The following is a 23,683-nucleotide window of genomic DNA, read 5'->3' as shown; positions in this document are numbered from 1 at the left end:
GAAATAGAGAGACAAGAATTAAGAAAATGGTGCACAACAGATTTGCTCAATGCAAGGTTGCCACAACCTTCAATTTGTAAAAAATGCAGTGAGATAGGCCTGGATTCCTCATTTCAAATGGAAACTGAACCTGTGCAGATTAGAACCAATGTCAAAGCAGTGCCTTCTCCCCAGGGTAGCTACATCCTCTCAGAGCCAATCACAAATGTTCAAAATTAGCTTCTTGGCCTCTCTTGTTTTTGGTTTAGAATAGTATTGATGAGTTTGCTTTTATCAAAGCTAGGAGAGTAAAATTAAAAACTCTGTATTAGGTATAAATACATGTTCAAACACAAAACAATGTGAGTTTTAATACACTGGCTTCTTGATTTTTCAATAGTTTTTCAACTACTTTAATGTTCTGGAAAAAAGAACCAATAAAAAAATTCATAAGGACATATATATTTAAATTTTGTGCCCACAGCAAATGCCTTACCCTACTCCTAGGCCCTCTGTGGAGAATTGAATTCTACATATTATGCTGGAAAAAATTCAGTTTTCCTTCCTAGACTTCATATTACTGTGGGGACGTATTGGGCTTTGGAATGAAAGGAACATGTTTTGAATACTTGCTCTGTCATTTCCTAATTTGTGATTTTTGTCAGTCTCATGAGTAGAACATATTATTTCATTGATGTCTTATCCTCTTTAATAATCAGAGATTCAATGCTAACATCTTGTCTTCATTGGCCGTTATTGTTCCATTCTTTAAATTGCATATTCCTGTACATTTTCCTACTGGGTTTCTTATATTGCTAATTCTGAAAAAAGTCTTATGTATACTGTATTTTAGTTTTAATAATTACTGTATAATATTATTGTATATACCATATTAGTTTTACTTAGAATTTTTGTGTCTGTTCTCATCTACCTTGATTTAGTGACTAAACAAAAATTTTAACTTTGGTAGAGTCCAACCGAACAGTATTTCCTCACTCAGTATGTGCTTTTAGAGTTCTTCTTCTGAGGTCAAAAAGACATCTTTTTTTCCCTTCTATTAGCTTTATAGTTGGCTTCATATTTAAGGATTTAATCTAGATCGACTCTCTCCCTCTACTTGACTACTTACACATTCTTCCAAATGTTTGTTCCCATATGATGATGCAAATAGTCTAACACCTTTTTAAAATTAGTTCTTTCTTATCCTATGATTGTGATACAAGCTCTGTCATATATCACGTTCCCAAATACGCATGAATGACTCAGCCTATCATGTTTCAGTTTCTTTCTCAGAATGTTCCTATAACAAAACCATACTGTTTCAATTATCATGATTCTGCAAGGGATATAACAGCTGTATTAAAGTCCTTAATCAGTTGGCTTTGAGTTCATCAAAAGGGAGATTATCCTGGGTGGGTCCAACCTAATCAGGTGAGCCCTAGCAAAGAACATCTGGAGGTCAGGGAAGAGAAGTAGAGATTCTCTCTTTCCATTGTTGGCTTCGAAGAAGCAAGTGACCATGAATTTTACAGCTGTAGGGAAATTAATTCTGCCAATGACAAGCCTCCAGTTGAAAATGCAGCTTGGCCAACTGCTTGTGAGACCTCGTGAGACCCTGAGAACGCAGCTGAGCCCAGCCTGTGCTTCTGACCTGCTGTTCTTAGCCAATTAGTTTGTGGTGATTTGTTAATGCAGAATAGAAAACTAGGATACTATCTAAAGCTAATTAGTATTTGAAACATTTTGCTGATGCACATATTACTACATTTTCTTTCTCTTCCCCCTTATTTTTACTATGTTCTTATCATCTGGAGTTTTAGTTCATGATCTATGTGAAAATAATTAAAAAATTCATAATTTGAACAGGCAAATTATCCTATTTTTTTTTTACAATTAATACCTGTAGCAGACATTATTCATTGCTCAATAGCCACATATCAATTTCATAGAAATGTAAGGTCCTGCCTTGCTAACAGAAACCTGATTTTTTTCAGTTAGCAGATGCAGAACCCCTGGGAAGCAGACTCCATCTATGAAATTTCCACCAATTTCATAGATGAAATAGGACTGATCTAAGTTAATCAGGGATACACATCCTCACATCACCTGGGGCCAGTGAGATATCACATAGCTCTCTTGGTGGCTTCTTGGGAGGCATGTTTTCTTGTTGACCCTAACTGGCTTTCTTTGCCCTTTTAATCCAAGGTCTTAAACCTTTTTTAGGTCTAGGATTTTCTCAGTCATTAGGTAGGTATATCCTACCCCCATTTCTTTTCACCTTGGAATTCCAATTAGTTGGACATTGAAATTTCTAGTCTTATTATCCAGTTTTCTTTCTTCTGACTTCCCTTCCTTCCATTCTGGCATCTTCTGGGGAGTTTCTTGAAAATCCCCTCTCTGGTTCTTTGGTTGAGTCAATTCAGTTATTCAAACCAAATTTTGAGTTCTTAATTTTAGCAACCCTTTTTTAAGTGGTATGGTCAAACTATTTTGGTTGGTTCTTCATGTTTGTTCCTGCTTCATATTTCTAAAAATACTCCTTTAACACTGCAAGCATACTTACTAAACTTACATTGTATTACTATTTTTTCTTTACCATTAGCTCTGCCTCTGCTCTGCTGGGGGGGCTCTTGTTGGCTTTTCTGGAACTCTTAGCTCTTTAAAGGTCCTACAGTGCTTCCCCGAGAGGTCGTTTTATTTTCTGGAGCTTCCTCAACTGCAATGCCCACCTTGGTGGAGGTGTGAATACGGTCTGGGTGCCGGTATGGGAGCTTAAGGGTTGGAGATTTGGAAGTCATGTTTTTTGGTGAAGACCTTGAGTCTTCCTCTCTGCTATTTGGAATCCACAACCCTCTGTCTCTCCTCCATTCCATCCCATCCCTTTTCAGTGGCATCCTTTGCCTCCCAAGGAAGCTCCTGATAGCTCTGGAGGTACTGCTTTTATAAAGCTGTGGTTCCTTAGTTCTGTGCCTGAAAAATATAGAGGGAAGTTTCAGAGTCTGGCCAGGCTGCCTTCACTCCTGGTCGGTGTCCAATGCATCCAGACTACAGATCTACCATTGGGCTCCTGTGGCCTTTAGCTGGAGTATATTCTCTACTGATGTTCCCATGAGGCGCAGAGCAGGGAACTCTCTCCTAGCCTACGTCTTGTCTATAGGATGCTTCTGTCCAGTCACTGGGTAAGATCCTGAATGCAACACCAAAGCTTGGATGTGAGCCCCGAGAGGAGGTAGTGATGATGACCAGGAGACAGACTGGGCCCACTGAAAACAAGTCATATCAGTCTAGTCTCCTGATTTTATGAAAGTTACTAGGCTAAAGATTAGGAAAATGAGGTAGTCCTAGGAGATATCAGCAAGGCATCTTCTTAAAGCCTTATGAATTGAATACACACACACACACACACACACACACACACACACACACACACACACAAAAGGAAAGTGAGTCACATCAGTAGATGGTTGTTGAATGTACCCAGTTAAGTCTTCATTAAGTTAGCCATTAATGTCTACCTTAAGAGAGGTTTCTAGCAGTGAACTTCAGGGCTTTGGCCCAAGCCCTATCCTGAAAGTTTAATATTTATTGTATTAATGACATGGAAAAACATAAAAGCATAGTCATATTTGCAGATATTCAAAAGCTGGGAGGAGACTGTGCCTATGATGTATACCAGAACTGGCTCTAAATGAACATCAAAAGGGTGGAGAGATGCATGCAGTAGAAACTAATTGGAATAAGCATGAAGTCCTGAAATTTTTCCAAGACCCAACAGGATTAGCATTAGCAAATGTTGAATCTTGCAGCTAACAGTAATGAATCAACAGCATATTGTGTATAAAAAATATTGTTACCCAAAGCTGCATCTATAGGAACGTTATGTAGGAAAGGGAGGTAAGATCCTTTTCTTCTGTTTGGGTCAAACTATACCCAAGACAACTCAGTTTCGTTTTGAGAATATCAAGCTTTAAGAAGGACCTTGAAAAAAAGTACATTTGTGGTTAGATAAAAAAGTTTGATAGGAGTAATAAAGGAACTTATAATTACATCATAGAAAGGTTTTTTTAAAAAGGAAATCATAATGTTCATCTTTGTAAAGAGAAGGATGATGGGGGAGTTGATGAACATCCTCAACTAAGGGCTGCTGGGTAGGAAAGGAACCAAGTACTTTCATGAGTCTTTCCGAAGGGTTGGGGTTAAGACCCATGTGTGGAAGCTGAAAGAAGATATGTTTCAGCCCAACCTATGAAAAAAATTTCCAACAGAGCTTAGCTATTGGAGCTTAGCTTAACTATTTTGCATTTGCAAAGAGGTTGACTGATAAAGGAGACATTCAAGCATAAACTGTATGATAGTTAAAGGCAAACAATGAATTCAAACTGGGTAACAGGAGAGGTGGTCATTAAAGTGGTTCTATAATCCAATAGTTTAGATTATCTGTGGAAACTTCACACAGCAGACGACAGCTGTACCAGGAAGGAAGGATATGACGTGGCTCAAGCATTCTCACCAAACTGGTTCTTGGAGGGTGAATTGCTACTACAATGGATTGTGGCTCTCCCAAGGACCACAGTATGTAAACAGATATGCATTATATCTGTGATATTAATATTTCATCCTAGAAAGGAAGGTGGTTAGGAAGAAATGTCTAAGAAAATTCCTTAGAGAAGCCTTAAGTTAAAAAAAAGATTTATGTGTTAGTTTCCTCTCACAGCTGTAACAGATTATGACACACCTACTGGCTTTAAACAACACATGTTTATTATCTTAGAATCTTGGGGGTCAGAAGTCTAAAATGGGTTGCAGAGCTTCTGTCTGTAGGAAAGAATCTATTTCCTTGCCTTTTCCCACTTTGTGAGTCTGCCACGTCCCTTGTGTGTTACTCTGAGTCATCACATCTCTCTCCCTTTTCCTTTATTAGTTCCCGGCAAGTACGTTGATCCCACTTGGATTATATAGGGGATAATCTCTCCATCTCCAAATCTTTAATTAATCACATTGCCAATATCCATTGGCCATGCAAGGTAATCTATTCACAGGTCCTGGGAACTGGACATATGGGTAAATGCATTACTCTGCCTATCAGTTGGGAAACACTAACCTAGATGAAAAAAATATATGTGTTATTATTTGTAAGTTAGGAGAAGAGGAACAAGGAAAGAGAACATGGATGGTTCTGTGCAATTGTAACCAGCGTCAAGTAATTGAGGACAGAGATGACCCACTAAATGGGGATCTAGGAGCATGATATGCCCAAATCTGGACAACATGATTACAATTCCCATTGTTGTTCACCATTGTGATCGTCATCATAGTTTTGATTTAATGTTTCAACATTGCTACTTTGTAAGTATTCTTCCTATTTGCATATGTAGATCTGGAAGCCCTCCCATCCCCACATTCATTTCCTAGGATAGCTATAACAAATTACCACAAAGTGGGTGGCTTAAAACAACAGAAATTCATCATCATATTCCTGGAGGCCAGAAGTTTAAAATCAACTTGTGGGCAGGACTCTCCTTCCAAAAGCTTTAGGAGTGAATCCTTCCCAGCCTCTTCCAGCTTCTGGCGGGTCCATGCATTCCTTGGCTTAAGGCCACATCACTCCCATCTCCGTCTCTGGCTCTTTCTCCCTGCCTTCACACGGGTCTTCTCTTCTGTTTTTTATAAGGACACTTGCCATTGGATTCAAGGTCTAGCCATACAATCCAGGTTAATTATATCTGCTAAAACCCTTGTTCCAAATAAGGTCACATGCACAGGTCTTGGGGATTAACACAGGGACATATGTTTTCAGGGGCTGCCATTCAACCTATTATATTCTCCCAAATCAATTGCCTCATAAGAAAGAAATGGTAAGTTTTCCTTTTGAAAAAGCCTGGATGCTGGCTTTACTGTGACATCTCCTGGCAGTGGTTTTTGGATGTTACTGGGCGGCAGCATCATTTGGAGGATCAGTGCAGTGGAGCCCTGAGAATCTGTCCTATTCACCAAGACATAAAGGGAGAGAGCAAGGAACGAAGAAGGGAACTACAAAAACTACCGGAAGACAATTAACAAAATCACAATAAATCCTTACTTATCCATAATTACTTTGAATGTAATGGACTAAACTCTCCAATCGAAAGACACAGAGTGGCTGAATGGATAAAAAACAGCAGCAACAAGGCTCATGTGTACGCAGGAGACTTACTTTAGGTGTAATGCTGCACAGAGACTAAAAGGGAGGTATGGAAAAAGATGTTCTGTGCACATGGAAACTAAGAAAGCTATCAAACAGAAGAGACTTTAAAATGAAGACTATAGTAAGAGACCAAGGGGGGCATTACGTAGTGATCAAGGGATCAACGCAACAAAAGGATGTAACTTTTGTAAATATTTATGCACCCAACATAGGAGCATCTAAATATATAAAGCAAATATTAATAGACCTAAAGGGAGAAACACAGAGCAATACACTAATAGTAGGGGACTTTAACACCCCGCTTACATCAATGGGTAAATCAGCCAGACAGAAAATCAGTAAGGAAACTTCAGTCTTAAACAGCAGATTAGATCACATGAACGTAACATACATATGGAACATTCCATCCTAAAGCAACAGAATTCATATTCTTCTCAAATACTCTTGGAACATTTTCCAAGATGGATCACCTGTTGTGCCACAAAGCAAGTCTTAATAAATTAAAGCAAATTGAAATCATTTCAAACATCTCTTCCAGTCACAATGGTATGAAACTAGAAATTAACTATACAAAGAAAAACTGAAGAATTCAGAAATAAGGGGAGATTACACAACATGCTACTGAACAACCGATGGGTCTAAGAAGAGATCAAAAGGTAAATTGAAAAAAACACCTTGAGACAAATGAAAATGGAATGTTGCATAAAAAAAACTCATGGGATGCAGCAAAAGCAGTTCTAAGAGAGAAGTTCATACTGATAAATGCCTATCTCAAGAAAAAAGAGGTCTCAAGTAAACAGCCTAACTGTATATCTCAAGGGACTAGAAAAAGAATAACAAATGAAGCTGAAAGTCAGTAGGAGAAAGGAAATAACAGAGTTGGGAAGAAATAAATAAAACAGAGACTAAAAATGAAACTAGGAACTGCTTCTTTGAAAAGGTAAACAACAAAATTGACAAGCCTTTAGCTAGACTCACCAAGAAAAAAGAGAGGATGCAGATAAGTAAAATAAAAAATGAAAGGGGTTATGTTACAAGTGAGGGAAATACATAGGATCATGAGAATACGATGCAGAATTAGATGTCAACAAATTGGGAAACCTAGAAGGAATGGATAGAATCCTAGAAATATACAACCTACCAAGACTGAATCATGATGAAATAGAAAATCTGAACAGACTGATGTACTAGCGCGGGGACTGAATCAGTAATCAAAAACCTCCAGGTTTTAAAGTGCATAACAAGCTCACCCAGGGAGCATGTTAAAATATAGATTCTGATTCACAGAGTGTGGCATAGACTGGAGATACTGCATGTCTCGAGTTCCCAGGTGATGCTGTGTGTCTGGGGACCACAGGTTAATAGCCCAGATCCATAGCACTCAACCACCACCTGCCACACCTGGGTAGGTGTGTGGTGTGCCAGCCCCACTGAAGCAGCCTCTGATCTCTCAAGGGATTAAGAGCTATGGCTTGTCACCTTTAACATCCACCCCTAGCATCCTGGGCTCAGCGTGTGTACCAAGAAGCTGATGAAAGTGAATGAAGTTAAATTTGAGTAAAATTGGGGGAATACTTGTTGCCATTGGGCTCTGTTATCTTCTTTCTGCTTTTTCCTGCTATTGGAGGGGGGAGCTGGTGTTCTAAGCTGGCCTAGGAGAGGGCCATGGCCACTTGTCTTCAGGAATCAAAGTTTTGTGTGGTATTTTTATGCATCTGATCAAACGTTCCTTCAGAGAAAAGTCATTGTTTAAGCCAATGACATCATTCAGCAGATCCGGGCCAGAGTAGCTATGAAGAGAGAATGCCTTTTGCATATTTGTGGAACCATGAGGACAACATATTTTCTCCTAAAAACTATCTCTCTTGGGAGCATGTGGAATGAAATAATAAGATTCTTGTTTGGAGGTGGCTGGCTTGTTCGGTGCTTCCTTCTAGAAGTAACTGCAGAGAGGGAGTGTTAAGAGTTAATAAAATAAAAAATAAAAATAGTATTTCCACGGGTCCCAACCTACTACTCTTCTAAGGGACAGAGGTCAGTGGTGCCTCTCTGTCTTCTGCCTGCTTAGTGAAAGGCTGAAAAAGTGAAGGGGTGAAACAGAGCTTTAAAAGCAGGGAAGATAAAGTGCAGCTTGGTGGGAGAATACCACCATGGCCTGAGATCGAAGGTGTGGGAATTTGACCCATAGGGCTGGTGGGTACAGGCAGGTGACCAAATTGTGTTGGTTACTGGGACAGTCCTGGTTTCAGCACTGAAAGTCCTAGGTCCCAGCAAACCCTGCAGGCCTGAGTGAATTGGCAAGCTTGACCAGCCTAGAAAGAAGACCGAGGTTTTGAAGCAGGTCATTTGTCTAAATTCTTCAAGTGCCTTCTTCCTGCCCAGTGACCTCCTCCTGCCTACACAGCATTTTCAAAAAGTCACCTTCAGTGCCGTTTTTCCTAATCCAGCCAAATGCGGGAAACGCTGAAGGGCTTGGCCTTCCAGGAGCATTTTATCTGTGAGCCCCTGAGAACTCTTCCTGCCTCTGTGCATTTGTACATGCCTGTTTTCATGTTTTTTTTAATAACAAACAATGTGGCATGTTTGCATAGAACTTTATTTTGCTCTTTATCATCACATTTGCTAATAGTAACAACTCCCCCATTGGAGATTTGGCTGGGAAAGGTGTTGGTATTTCTAAACTGTACTTGAAAAACAAACAAATACAAAAACCTCCAAAAGATGCACAGGTGGCCTAAGGTGACAGATAATTGGAGAGCTAGGGTCTCAGACCCAGGGATGCTTCAAATTCAGGACAGGCAGCATCCCTACCTTCTTTAAAATGTTCTGTCTTTATCTTAATTAGCCCATCAACAACAACTGAAAAAATGCCGCATCTTATCTAGTGGAGGTAAATGACTGGGTGTCATTATTTTTTATTTCCATCTCCCATGTCCTTCGAACACAGGCCGATTGGGAGAATTTCCTGTGTCTGATAACTTGAGATTCAGGCAAGAGGCAATGTCGGCTCCTATTGCCAGAGGCAGGTGGAGAGAGGAATAAGGTCTGGCCTGGGTCCACTAACTGCCAGGACAGACCCTGGGAAAATGGATTCAGACACAGAGGTTCACCCCGGCCTTCCAGCGGGACGGGGAGGGTAAACAGAGGACTCCACTCAGTTGTCATTGTGTCAGAAGTTGGCTCAAGGGGCTGTCGTACCTGTGGAGGGGAATGCAATCACACACCAGAGATAGGAAGTTGGGGTGTCTCCCTCTGGAAGATCTGTACAAAGACAGAGGGTCCCGGCCTGAGCCTTCTAGGGATGTTTCAGGGCAATATTCGATAACGGGTAAGCTGTCGATGAGTGTGTGTGCTTTGTTTGCTTGGTAATAGTGGTTTTCACATCCAGACTGCTAAGGAATAGCCCAGAGGAAAGTGGAAATGACTCATCTGATTTTTTCCCCCCTACATCCAAATTGTTATTGGCCTGTGGAGTTTTTTTTCCTTTTCATGGCTACTTTATCTAACAGTAACAAAGGAATTATAAATGAGGAATTGAGAATGGAGAATTTGACAGTTGGTTTTGGAATTCTTTTTATTATTTTAAATTAGAACTGTTACATGTATTAGCCAATAAAATATTTTTAGAGCATGCATAATTGAGGCGCCCAGCGGGACATAGACAGTACATTTAAATTAGGATAATGTGAGTAAAGTTTAATACAAGACCTCTTAAGATGGTGTGAGCAGGATATAGCAAACCACAAAGGATAAAGCAGAGTGCTGGGCTAGTAACAAAGTTGGGGGCACCATCTCCACTGTTAATGGAACCGACAAAGAGAGGGTAGGTGGAGACTGTGACTGAGGAGGTGCTCCCACCCTTGGGTCAAAGGACATGACTAGCATGGAGTGACATTGCCAAGAGGGAGCCAAAGGAATATATTCCTACCCCTGCTCCCCTTCTTTCTTCTCTTCTCCTGCTACTGTGTCCCATTGTCAAACCCAATCTGAAGCTGGAACGTCCAAGGCCAGTGAAATCCATCCAGCGGGTCTCCCGGGACAGAGATGAGTCCGGAGAAGTGTGGACAGGGGATTAATACAGAGAGAAGCTACCCAGCACACAGTTTCAATAATTCCATGATTCCATTCTAATGATTTTAAATCCATTATTATATATGTAATTATAATTTCATTAGAATAATTTTATTATTCTAACTTTTGAAACTTATGATGATACTATGAGAAGACTGTACAGTTATCTTCATTTAGAGAGCATTTTTAGATGAGAGAACTGAGGTCACAGACATGCCTTAGGTCCCCCATCAAACGCATAGCTTCTCTCTGCAATACCTGTGCTCGGTCTTCTGTGTCAGGACAGCAAGTTGATAGGCTGGTTAGATTACAAAGCCATGTCCACTGGACTATTGCCCTAAAGAGGACTAATATAGAAACTCAGGTAATTCCTGATACTTAAAAAAAAAAATTCTCTAAGTCACCTTCTTATTCTCTTTGGTAAAGGGATGAATCACCATAATTTCTGCCACTGATGAGTTTGGGCATCAATTTGACTTCTTATGAGCATCTCTGAGTTCTTCAGACTTTGTCATCAGATTTTATATTTTTCTGGGGCTGGTTGAAAACATTTGGGCAATGTAGGACTTGTTTTATTTTATGGTTTAATATGTACATTAAAAAAAAAATTCTCCTGACCTCAGACCATACTCCAAGTTCTGTAAATTGCAAAGAAACTATTCCATTACCTATATTTCCCAAGGCAAAAGGGCATTTCTTTCTGCCTGGACAGAATGTTTCATAAATCACACAGACCGGGATGCTTCCATGGTCACAAAGTCAGCTGGTATTTATGCAAAGGTGAGAAGGCACGCTTTTCTTTCCGCATCAGGTACATGTGATTTGCATATCCCATTATCTGCTTATTAACCAGAGTGTCTTGTAACAATGGCAGATTGTGAAATATACACACATGGGCAGTTAAACAACAGGCTCTCAGGGGTTCATCCTGCGATTACATCCCTGTAATGAAGAGGCAAATGGCAAGGATGTGACAATGGGATATTCAGCAACGGAATGAGATCAGGATTTGATCTAATGCAACATGACTTGCTCACAGCACAGGTAGAATATCAAATGATCCATGCAAAATCCAATCCTTGGTATAATCTTCCTATTATATCCATTGTTCTCTTATTCATCTGAATGCCATACAGAACAGTATATAAATTAGGTTTTCATTAACACACTATTTCTCTTATCTTTATTCAGTTTAGTTGTGGCTTCTATTTTTTAGCCTAATTTACTCTGGATATGTGAATATCCTGGTAAATTTAGCAATCAGATGGCAGGGAAAAATATAATGATATTCATTGACTTTGAAGTTTTGCATATTCAGTACCACTGAAGGTAAATACATAAAAGCTATTTCTTGGGAAGCAGATATAGTCAGAGTTAAAATGTCTAAAATGCTGCAGATTTTTTTTTGCCATGTATTAATTTTATACTTAGGAATGCCCCAGAAATGCAATTTTTTGGACTTTATCTTCTGTTACAACAGTAGAAGAGGTACAATATCTTTGCAAGGAGGAGGAATAACAGTTACGTAGCTATGCTGCGTCAGGTCCTCTGATACATACTCAACATAGAGTATCTGACTGGATTTCCACAAAAGCCCTGGAGGAGTTACTATGATTCTTTTTCTGCCCTTTCTGAGCCCTGCTCAGTCCATCAGGATGCTCACAGGAGGGAAGGGGGCAGCCAGTGGCAAGGGCTATTTAGCAAGATCCTCTTTACCTTGAGCTGTCAGAACAAAGGTGATCCTGCAGCTCTTGAAGTTTCTGCTGTTTGGAATATTTATAGTCAAGCATCAGAATCTCCAGCTCTGGGCTTTGGTGACTTTGCCAGAGCAGCACATGCTGCTTAGTAAAGTTGTTCCTGTTCCTGCCTGGCACCTGGGAGATCACTGCTGGCTCCATCCTTAATGAGAGTGGCTTGAGGGCTCCCCCAGTCTTGCTGCCCTCCCACTCCCCGGGGGAGGGATGAAGGCAGGTAGACCCACTCCAGGACTTGCAGGCCACCTCATTCATTTCCTGATACTCGTCCAGGCAGAACTCATTGTCAAGGTTGTGTTAATTCTGGGATTAGATCCCTAGATCTGGAGTTTTCTTGATTGGGCATTTTTGGAAACAGGATAAGCATCTCTTTCAAAATGCAGAAATATTAAGTGGACACACAGCTTCAGAGATTTAGCCAATGCATTTATTGTTCTGGAGAAGACATCGAATGCCAATAAAATTAAAACCAATTTCTGTCTCTGCTTAGAAAGAAACTTAAGCACCATTGGAAATAAGCCTTTTTAAGAGAAAAGCAAGGTTCTCAGCTCTCCTCACCATTATAGTTTGGCTGTATTGCCAGGTCCTGGTTTAAATTTGAAGGTCAAATAGTCAGCTTATGATAAATGATACTATTTTGAATTTTGAGCCACAGCAAAGAGTGTGGGAAAGCTTATAAGAGCACCATTAAGGCTCTGATTTTGCTGACCTGTGAGAACTCTGGACTGAAAAAGTATAGATTCTTGCAAGCAGTACTTGTGAAGAAGCCAGAAGGCGTATTAGTGGCTGAGCTGAGGTCAGAGGAAAGCAAAGTATCAGAACCTGACAATGACCCCATTTAAGTTTGTATTTACAAACCTGTCCTCTGAAATTTCAGATTTGCCTTTCTTTTTTTCTTACCTTCTCTAATTGGAACGAAGGACTATTATTCATTCACACTGATTAAGCGCTTGGAAAGCACTTTCTCATACTGCTTTGTCTGTATGATATTCTCTTTATGCTTGATAGGGCTTTTCAGCCAGGCTGATTCCGATAGAGCCTAAAATCAACTTCCAATCCATCCAGTCCTCAATTTTAATATTACTACTATAGACTTGCTTTTTGGATTGTTGTTCATTTGTTTGCTTTGCTTTAAAAATCTGTAGACTTTAAAATGAGTAAGTACATTTTGTGCGAGAGAAAACTATGGGAAATTTAAGATGAATTCCACTGTACCTGTGAGCAATTTACATCATTTCTCGTGACCTCATATTCTTGCCTTTATAATGAAGGTATGACATTCCTACCCCACCTTAACTGCTAGAATTTAGTAAGTGCTTGATACGTGCCAGGAATGACCAAAACACTAGAGTCATACTTATATTGTCTCATTCAGTTTCAAAATCATCCCAGGAACCAGTTAGTGCTATTGTTTCCAGTTCTTCCAAGGAGGCCATTAAGGCACAGAGGTGTCAAATTGCACAGAAGGGATAGAACGTGAGTCCAGGGCCCTTAAAAAACTTGTCTATACTCTGTATATAACTTCCAGCCTTAACAATCTTCTGACTCCACTTTTTAAAATAAAGATTCTCATTGGATTAGCTATACTAAAATATTAACTGGAATGAAATCATCCTTTGGATGACAAGGTGATATTTGATCTCTCTGGAAAGTTCACATGGCTTTTTCATTGGTATATTTTCCTAGGGAGTTAACTTCTTTTGTCAAAGAGGGAGTGGGCAGAGATGTTCCAAGCTGCCTGGCATTCTTTTTTAAGGAAGATGCTGAGTGACAAAAATGGAAGTCATTCTATATCTTCATCATACAAATACAAATACACAGAGGTATGAAATCAAAACAACATTAAAAAATGTATACAACATATTTTGAATTTCCAACCATCAGTGGTTGTTGATTTTGGCAGTACAATCATAGAAGCAACTTTCTTTACTACTGGAGAGATGGCTGCTTTTATTTCTATTTAGATTTATTTTGGGGGGTTTCAAAATTTCATGCCTCTTAATAAGGTGTCCAAGTGCACCATGAGGGTGGACGGAAAGTGGAGGAATGAGTGGATCTGAGTTATATTTTGCATAACACATCACAAGACCACTTTACTTTGAAAGGCAGGTACTGACTGGCTTAGAAATAGGTACTGTAGCTTTGCTATCCTCCACCCATCTATCTGTGCATCTGTGAATTTAGTCCTTTAATAAACATGTATTGAGTGCCTACTATGTGCCAGGCACGGGGCAAGCTTTACCAATTCCAAAATGAATGTCAAAGGTCTTGGTCTTTGGGACCTTCAAGTCTAATGAATTGGACAGATAAGTGAAAGGGAATAAACCCTATAAAGGAAAAATAGTGTTATGAGAGAAAACAGTGTCAAAAAAGGTGAAGACGTTAATCACTTTGAGGGTCCTGGAGCACTATTTAGACCAGAGCAGTAAAAGATAGATAGGTATTCTCCAAGTGATGAAATGGAGGGAAAGTATTGCAGCCATAAATACATGAGCAGTCAGGTCATAGCAACAGGCTTAAACTAACAGGGCCACACTTAGGGTTGCTTGAGAGAACAGGGAGAGAGCAGATAGGCAGCCTGGCACGATCCAAGCCAAGATGGCCTTGACATGCTGTGCTCAATACCTTGGACCCTTTCTTAAAACGATCAAGGACTATTAGGGCAAAAGTTGTCATGATAGGATTTTTTTAAAGATGATATTGGTGGATAGTGTGCAGCAAAAAATGTTTAACTATTGGATTAAGAAACAATTGGATTCTGTCTGTATATAGAACCCCTTTTATTCATTGGCAAGGACTCTTCAGGGGCTTCTAGAAACGACTACTTTTCAATTATGAGACCATCCATACCCAATTTTGAGTAACGTAGAAGGCAGAAAATGGGCAACTGGCCAATAGTTTAGGGGCTATATGGCATCTGCACACCTGTTTGCATAATTTGAAAATGAAATATAAAATGGTCAGGACCTTAATAGAAGCAGTCATGAGAAATAAATTTCCTGGCTGATTTTGGCCAATAAAACATCAATGGAAACCTAAATTCGTTCTGCTTTGTTAATTTTTGTCCTGTGCTGTGGCACATGAATTACAACTGCTTAAAATAAAGTCAGCATAATATGGCAGAGCCCAGAAACCAAGTTGCTTATCACCAACCCATCTACATGACATTCCCTCGACTAAGATTTGCACTGGGGGGTTGATGGGGGTGAGGGAGGTGGGTAGGGGGAAGGGCAGGCTCCTGGAAAGTTGCTTTAGTTTAGAATGTAGCGTTAAATTGGAAAACGTCTGCAAACACTTCATTATTTATGTACCCACAGCTATTTGTACAGTTATTGGTCCTAACTGTATGGTTGTCTACACTATCCGATTCAGTTTGAATTGTATTATCCTAAAGAGAAGGAACTGGATCTATTTAACCTGTCTTTAGCTTAATCATGAGTAGATGCAAAAAGGTAATATTTAAATGAATGTTATTTGATGTTGATATTTCCAAATAAAGTAAGAATTAATGATTGAATAGTAATTTAAATCATGAGTAAATAATTTAAATCACCCTGTGTAATTAAAACTGCCATAGAGTTTTATAATGTCTTATTATTTTAAAATACTCTTACATTCATTGCTTTACGTTATTCTCTGGAATCTCTGCTAAATCAGTAGAGTAGGTATGAGTTCCATTTTAAATGTGGAGAAACGTGGGGTAGGGGCTTTGAGAAGCTCTCCCGGCTCATTCTCTCCTTCCAAATGCTTTGTGAATTGTGATTCTTCAGTCACACTGAATCTACACTGCACGATTGCTCTGAGAACTCTGACTCTGCGAGCATTCACTGCTGCCGCAAAAAACTGCACTTGCAAATCCATCTTTTGCTCTGACTTGTGGGTTGCCCTGCCCATGTATAAAATGTCATTTTGAATGTTTACGGATTCCAAGAGAAATCTGGCCGGTTGGAATCCCTTTGTCAATTCTCTTCAACTTGGCTGAGTGGTGCTAGGCAATATTCTCCAACTGGTCTGCTGCGTATGTGCTAATGTTTCCCATCGTGTGCTCGCCTGGTTCTGAGTTCTCCATTCCCATTTTTAAAAAATTCCATTTTTGATTACAGTTGATTTATCCCAAAGGGATACAGGGGTCGTAATATAAAACGGAATGGGTACATTTATCTCTAGAGAGAAAGTAAAGCCAGTGTGAGCTAGTTTCTCAGTTTCAGCCTATGGCTGGGGAGATGCAATAGAAAAACTGCTTCAATCTGGAACCAGTTATCTGAATGACAAGCAAGGAACTAAACAGATGGAAAGAGGGGTGAGTAAGGAGGGCGACCCACCTGATCCTAATTATGTACACCTACACTTGGAAATCTTTTTGCCAGACATCTTGAAGAGCTCAGGACTAGGTGGAGGAGGGCTCCCAAGAACTCAGCCTGAAAAGGCAAACCTCAGTGCTGAAGAAGGGGGGAAGGAAATGGGGGGAAATCATTGCTGGACAAAGACACCTGGAAGGGAACACTTACATTCTTACCTTTTATAGTCATATGCATTCTACACATCTTGGCTTCCTCTAAGGGCCTAATACATGTTAGCTACGACTTGAGAAAGGGAAGGTTGGAATGCTTTACAGCATAGTTCCCATTATTTAAAAAGGAAATTCAGAGGGCGTGATGTAGTGAAGAATTAGCAGAGCCTTTAGCGAGATTCTGTGGACCCAGCAGGGTCACTGGTGGAGACCAGAGCTGACCTGTGGCCTAAGGTTGAACATCAGTTTCTGAAGCAGAAAAATGAGAGGAGGAAAGCAAAGCTGGAGAGAAGGTCGGCAGTGTTTGTCGAGTATCTGCTGTGTACCAGGAGCTTTTTGTCTTCATTTCTCATGTGATTTTTGTGATTCTTTGAGGTATCTTTCACTGTCTTTTACTGCTGAAGAAACTGAGTCTCATAGAGGTTAAGATCACACAGTAAATCCCGTGGCTAAAATCCTGCATCCTTCCCATTGGAGCAACGTATTTTAACAAAGACAAGAGGCAAGAAAGAGGAGGCTTCTTTTTTTTTTTTCTGCCTCCTTGTAGCACGTGTTATGTGCACCCCTGCTTTCGCACACCCTTGCTCTGACTGGTTATGCTGGATTTTTATGGTCGGTAGAGTTACACTGGGACCCACATTTCACAGAATTTCCTTCCCTGGGCTGCTCCATTTGAGTTAGCCGGAAAACGTATTGGGAGGTAGAAAGGAAGCAGCTGCTATTATTCTCAGAACGTCAATGTCTTTACCTGGTTAAATACGGCCGCTGATACGAGGCTGAGGTCACAGAATGATCTTGCTGCTCACTGCCCTGCACCCCGTGTTCCGTCCTGACTGCCAGCCCTGCTCACTGGTGGTGATCCCTGGCTTAAGCTTCGCATCTCTACACTTAGTGGTGGATCCGTAGAGGTTGGGGTCTTTTGGGATTCCCCCAAAGACTGCTCCATGGGTTCTGCCCTCACTGGCCCCACATGCCCTTGCCTGTTCATACCAGGGCTTCAGGCAGGTGGGCTGGCGATTTCTCCTCTGACCCTACAGTTCCCCTTCTATCCCTTTTTCCTCAATCGTGCGACTCCACAGTTGGGAAGATCTAAGTCCTCTGACAAAGCCCTTTTCCCATAACCCTCAGAGCAGCTCTGCTTCTGGGAATGAACCCTGACTGAGACCATTCCAGTCACCGATGCGTTTGTTCATCTCTTCCAGTTGCTGCAAGGGAAGGAGGTCTTGTTCCACATAATGTTCAGTTCCTTACACGTAGTAGGTGCTCAAAAAAAAGTGTATTAAATTTTTTAAATGTCTTCTCTTTTTTAATTTAAATTTTAAAAAATTGAAGCATGATTGACATGCAATATCCTATGAGTTTCAGGTGTACTTCTTAGTGACTCAACATTTATATCCACTACAAATGATCCCCATGAAGTCTAGCTGCCATCTGCCACTACACAAAGTTTTACAATAGTATTGGCTATATTCCTGATGTTGTGCATTACATCCCTGTAACTTATTTATTTTTAAATGGAAGTTTGTATCTCTTAATCCCCTTCACCTATTTTAACCATCTCCCTTCCCCTTATCCCACTCTGGTAACCAGCGGTTTGTTTCCTGTATCTATGAGTGTGTTTCTGTTTTGTTTTGTTTTTTAGATTCCATACTAAGTAAAATTATACAGTTTTTGTCTTTGCCTGCTTATTTCACTTAGCGTGATACCCTCTCGGTCCATCAGCATTGCTGCAAATGGCAAGATTTCTTTCTTTTATAGCTGAGCAATATTCCATTGTATGTATATACCGTGTCTTCTTTATCCATTCATCCACTGATGGACACCTACGTTTCTCCGTATCTCTGCTATTGTAACAAGCCTGCAATTAACATAGGGGTGCAGCTATCTCTTCTAATTGGCATTTTTGTTTTCTTCATATAAATACCCGGAAGTGGAAACATTCTTTTACACTCTTTTAAGAGCTAGTAAAAGCCCTTCCATTGAACTTAGGATATTAAGAAAATTCCTCTCCCAAATTGGGAGATTTTATTCTTCCACTACGGCTTAGTCACACCTGTGGGGTTCTTGTTTATAACACCATGAACTCTACATGCCTGGATGTCTCCTAGTCCTGTTAGTCTAGTGAGGAATGCTGGGAGTTACTCTGTCTCCTGGAGCTCCTGGGGGAAGGGCACGAGAAGGTAGAAAAATGATGGTGTTTCATGTTAGAAGGCCTGGGTGGGGGTGTCCACACTGTCACCTGCTGGCAGCATGACCTCAGGCAAGTCCATTTCAGCCTTGGTTTTGTCACATTTTGGTTGTGGATTATAATACTTAGTTGGTAGTTTTGCTATGAGGTTAAAAAAAGACAATGCATGAAAAGTTTATGTGTTATAAATGTTCATAAGCATTTGTTACTAATTTTACCTAATGGATACTAGGTAAATTTGTAAAGCACTTTGGAGTTAGTGAGTTGCACGACTAATCAAATAGTACAATATATTTTTATATCACCAAAATAGTTAATAATTACTGACTTGGTATTTGTAGGATTTTACAAAATATGGGCATATGGGCTATGCTATCATGCCCCATGTAACCCCTGCTCTCTGTCCCCATGGAGTTGACTTGACATGTATTTATTGCATTAGAGGGTTTTTGCCCAGGATCATCATGCAGCTAATCAAAACACCAGTTCTTCTGTTTGGTAATTGGAAGAGCTTCTCCCCACTTAAAGTAAGTATAGTTCTGTTAGGGCTTTAGTCTGACATCTTATTCTTTGTATTCTGTTGATTCTTTCTGTTTTCTGTTCCTTTGTATTTTTTCATGACTTTCTGTGGGCTACTTAAAAAAAAAGACTTAGAATTCTGTTTTGATTTACTTATAGTATTTTTAACATCACTTTGCATAGTTTTCTTAGTGATTGCTTTAGGTATTTATATATATACATATGTATGTGTATATATGTACACACATACATATATACCATATATGTTTTATACATGTATATATATGTAATTAGTATATGTATGTATAATTTATTAAAGGCTAGTGGCATTGATGTTTTTATCATTTCAAAAGTAGAAAACTTACTTCCATTTAGATCGCTTTACCTCTCCCACTTTTAAAATGAAGTTGTCTTAAGTGTTTCCTCTTTATACATTGAGCATCCATGCCATGCTATTATGAATAGAAAATGTGATTAAATAAATTAATGAGGTGAAGGATAGTCTATTATGTTTACTTTCAGTTTTTACCATTCTGTTGTTTTTTTTCCTTTCTTTATATTTATAGAGTTCCCACTCTGCTATCATGATCTTCCTGGTAAAGAGCAGTCATTCTTTAAGGCTAGGTATACTAGTGACAAAATTCTCCTAGTTTTCCTTCATCTTTATTCCCACCCATTCCCGAAGGGCAGTGTTGCCAGGTACAGAATTTGGAATTGGCAATTCCTTTCTCTCCACACCTGAAACATCCTCTGGCTTCCATGGTTTCTGGTTAGAAATCTGCTCTCTTTGAATCGGTGTTCCTCTAATGTGTTCTTCCTGTCTGGTTACTTTTAAGATTTTTTTTTATTAAGAATTTTAATTATGTCCTGTCTTTATGTGAATTTCCTTTATTTTATCCTATTTGAAATTCATATAGCTTCTTGAATCTATGGTTTATATCCTTTGCCTATTTTGAAACATTTTCAGCCATTATGCTCTCGAATATTTTTTTCAATCTCACCCTCTTTCTCCTTCAGGAATTCCAATGTTGCACATATTAGATCTTTCATTTCTGTCCCACCCATCCCTGAGGCTCTGCTGATTTTTCTCGGTTATCTCTCTGTGGTTGAGTTTGAGTAAATTCTATTGATCTGTTTTGAGCTCACTGGTTCTATCTGGCTACTTCACTCTACTATTGAGTCCATTTAACCAGTTTTAAGTTTGGTGATTTCATTTTTTTAGTGATATCATTTCCATTTGGTTCCTTTCAATAATTTCTGTTGCTTTGCTGAGACTGGTTAATGTTTTTCCATTTCCTAAGAAGGAATTGTGTTTGTTGAAATGCTTTTTGTGACAGCTGCCTTAAAATGCTTAGTGGATAACTGGGACATCTGATTCATCTCAATGTTGACATCTCAGAATTGGTTGTCTTTTCTAATCCAAACTGTGGTTTTTCCTGGTTCCTTGCACAAGTGATGTTTTATTTTATGCTGGACACTTTGGTTATCAGTTGATCCTTCTTAAATCTTCTGTTTTAGCAGGCAGTAACCTTGTTTAGGTTTATTGTGTAAATTCTGGCGTACTTTTGTGAGCTTTATTTTCAATAACACTTCAGCAGTCAGAGCCCTTGGAATACTATTTTGGTCTTTTGTTTTTGTTTCTGTTTTTCCTCTGGAATTGGGGGGACTCCTAACTCAATTCCTGCTTGTGACATCTGCAGGCGTGAAAGGCATTTTCCTGGGCTACCTGCTACCACTGGGTCACCCTTTGTGTGTGTTAGGCGGTGGGGGGCAGGGGGCAGAGACCACTGGACCCGAGTGTCTTTATGTCACTGGGTGGTGATCAGGGAGACACGGGCTTCACTGCTATCGCTGCTGTCAGAGGTTTCAGCTGCCTGCCAGCACCCTGGTGGGGAGGTGGGAACTGGGTTGGCCTGGGCGGCACTGCTCTGCACCAGGCAGCTCAGACCACTTGCTGGTTGTGAAAGGCGAGGGAGGTGGACTCTTCTTTCCCAGTCCTTTAGGCAGGCTAAACAGGGTTTTCTTGTTTGTTTTTGTTGTTTTTGTCTGGCTTTGTCTAGGGTAGCCCTGAGTTGCAGGTCTCTACAGAGCCCAGTCTGGGGAGAAAAGGTAATAACTCAGCAAACACACCCTATTGTTATTCTTCAACCTTAAGATTCGTAGCCTCTTTCCAACTTTTTCTTCTTCGACCGCCTTCTCCTTTCCGGTTTCAAAGTCCTCTTACTATTGTCTGTTGAATAGTTTCCACGGTATTAATTTGAACTTAGAACAAGAAAAAAATGAGTCTATGTCATTTTTTTCCAGAACTGGAAGTCAATCCAATATACCACTTTTGATAAGAAAAAAATGTTCATCGTATGTTAAGAGATCTTCTAAAGTTTGAAACAGTTTGTATGACATGGACCCATTTTACAATATGTAATTGATATGTATACATATGTGTGGAAAATAGTTCAAAGAAATAAACAATAAAATATTAACATTTTTTTCACAGTAATGGAATAAATGGTGATGATTTTTATTATGTTTTCATATTTGTCTAGATTTCAAAATTATTTTTACAGTGAACATACACTAATTTTATAAGACCAAAATAAAGTTTAGGTCTTAATTACTTAACTGATCTTTGAAAAAAATTATACTGACTAGAAAATTAGCTGTAATCATAGGGGATAAGGTTCTAATTTTGCCATGAAAAGGCTGGGGGTAGGTAATATGCTTGCGGTTTTTAAATCCTTAAAGAACTGTCAAAGTAAAGAAGGATTAAACTTGTAAATGCTTTTCCCAAAGGCAAAATGCAGAATGGCGACAAAAATTACAGGGAGGGCCATTTTGGCTTCATTTAATAGAGAACTTTGGTGGAACACAATTTTGTTCAACCACAGCACGCTCCCTTGTCAAGTGCGTTCCAGAGGGAGTTGTATGCAGCTTTCCAAGGTGACAATATGTCTTTTCTGCCAAGTGCATCCCTGGGATTCTAATTATCTAGTATAACAGGTGAGAAACTTGTTTGCTTTACTGAAACTTGACTGCTGATCGGAAAACACATTTGTCTTGTTTGGAGAAAACTCAAGTCCAAGAGAGCTAACATTTAATAGTGTGGCTTTCCTATTTGTGTTTTTCCTTTGAAAGGACCACATATGTCTTTGATTCTCTCCAGGTGCCAATGACGCAGATCTGATGTCCATTTTAGCAGTGAAGGGTGGTGGAGAAATTGTCTTTTTTCACCTTCTGCTTATTGTGACGGGAGAGTCCTCCCTGCAACATCTGGCTCTATCTTGTCCAAATACGTGTAATTTTGGCAACTAGATGAGGAGGTTTTCCTTGAACATTTTCTTTTGTGTTTTACAGTTTTAAGCAACTTAAGGTGGTACTCGAAATTTCAGAGCGTTCTGGAGGAGAGCTAGGGCAGTGGGGCTGGGAACAGCACTCCCAGGAGGGCAGGAGCCCTGACTGCCAGTGTTTGTGCTGTAGTCCATTGACTTACTGCCATAGAATTACCTACCTGAGTCTTTCCTTGGCCATGTTCCTGTTAGGTAACACTGCACACGAGGCAGTCAGATGTTTGCTAAAGTAACAAGTAAGTACGTGAATCTGTAGAAAGCCGTGGTCGACCTATGCTAGTGGTTTCCAAACTGTGCTTGGGGTAAACATAGGGGTCCAGCAGATTGTTTCAGGACTCTTTGTAAAGAGAGCAAAGGAGGTGCGGTGAGAACTCGGGTGTAGTGCTTTGCGTAAACCAACACACAGAGAATCAGTTTCTTCAGTTCATTCCAATTAGAACGTTTATCAACTCAACCTGTAGAATTGTCCATTTTGCATTGGAGCAATTTACAAGGTCTCCTGCAAGAGGGGGACAGAGTCAAGGCCACATTTCAGGATCAACAGAAAAAGCCACAGGACTCTGTACAGCACATGAAAGGAGCTTTGAAGGCACAGACTTTGCCTGCATCAAATAAAAATATCGAGTATACTTTAAGAATGCATGAACTTTAAAATCTTTCGGTTCTTGTGATGAGCTCAAAGCCTTCTCTTTACGTCTGCTGAGAGCTCGCAGGGATAGAACCAGCAGGAGAGGCTGTGGATGAAGAGGCCTGACGGAGGGAAGCAGGAGGTCCCTGGGTGTCTTCCTGGGGCTGCTGGCCCTTTATCTGCATCTCTTCCTTTGTCTCCACAAGTTTTATCCTTTACTTTGCTTTCACGAAGATTTTTAAAACTTTTTATTGACCTATGATAAACTTGATAAATGTTCACAAAATGAACTCAGCCGTGTAGTCCGCACCCCGACCAAGGGAGAGGGTTCACTAGGACCAGAGTCACATTCCTTGGGCTCCTCCAACCCGCCCCGTCCCAGCTGCTTACCCTGAACTGACTCTTAGCACAAAAGATTTGTTCTGCCTCCTTCTGGACTTCACATAATTGGAATCTTAGAGCAAAAACTGTTTCGTGTCTGACTTATTCTGCTTGTTACTATGTTT

At 40.0% G+C, this 23,683-nt stretch overlaps 1 long non-coding RNA gene across 1 annotated transcript in view; it reads left to right on the top strand.

The window, feature by feature from the left end:
* LOC130681485 (uncharacterized) overlaps positions 1–23,683 on the top strand; it is a 203,478-nt gene that overhangs the window by 26,372 nt on the left and 153,423 nt on the right. The window lies entirely within an intron of this gene.

Source organism: Manis pentadactyla, chromosome 18 (genome assembly GCF_030020395.1).
Source record: "Manis pentadactyla isolate mManPen7 chromosome 18, mManPen7.hap1, whole genome shotgun sequence".
NCBI classification, from domain to species: Eukaryota; Metazoa; Chordata; class Mammalia; order Pholidota; family Manidae; genus Manis; species Manis pentadactyla.
Note: the sequence above shows the minus strand (reverse complement) of the source record. Positions and strands in the feature narration are given on the sequence as shown.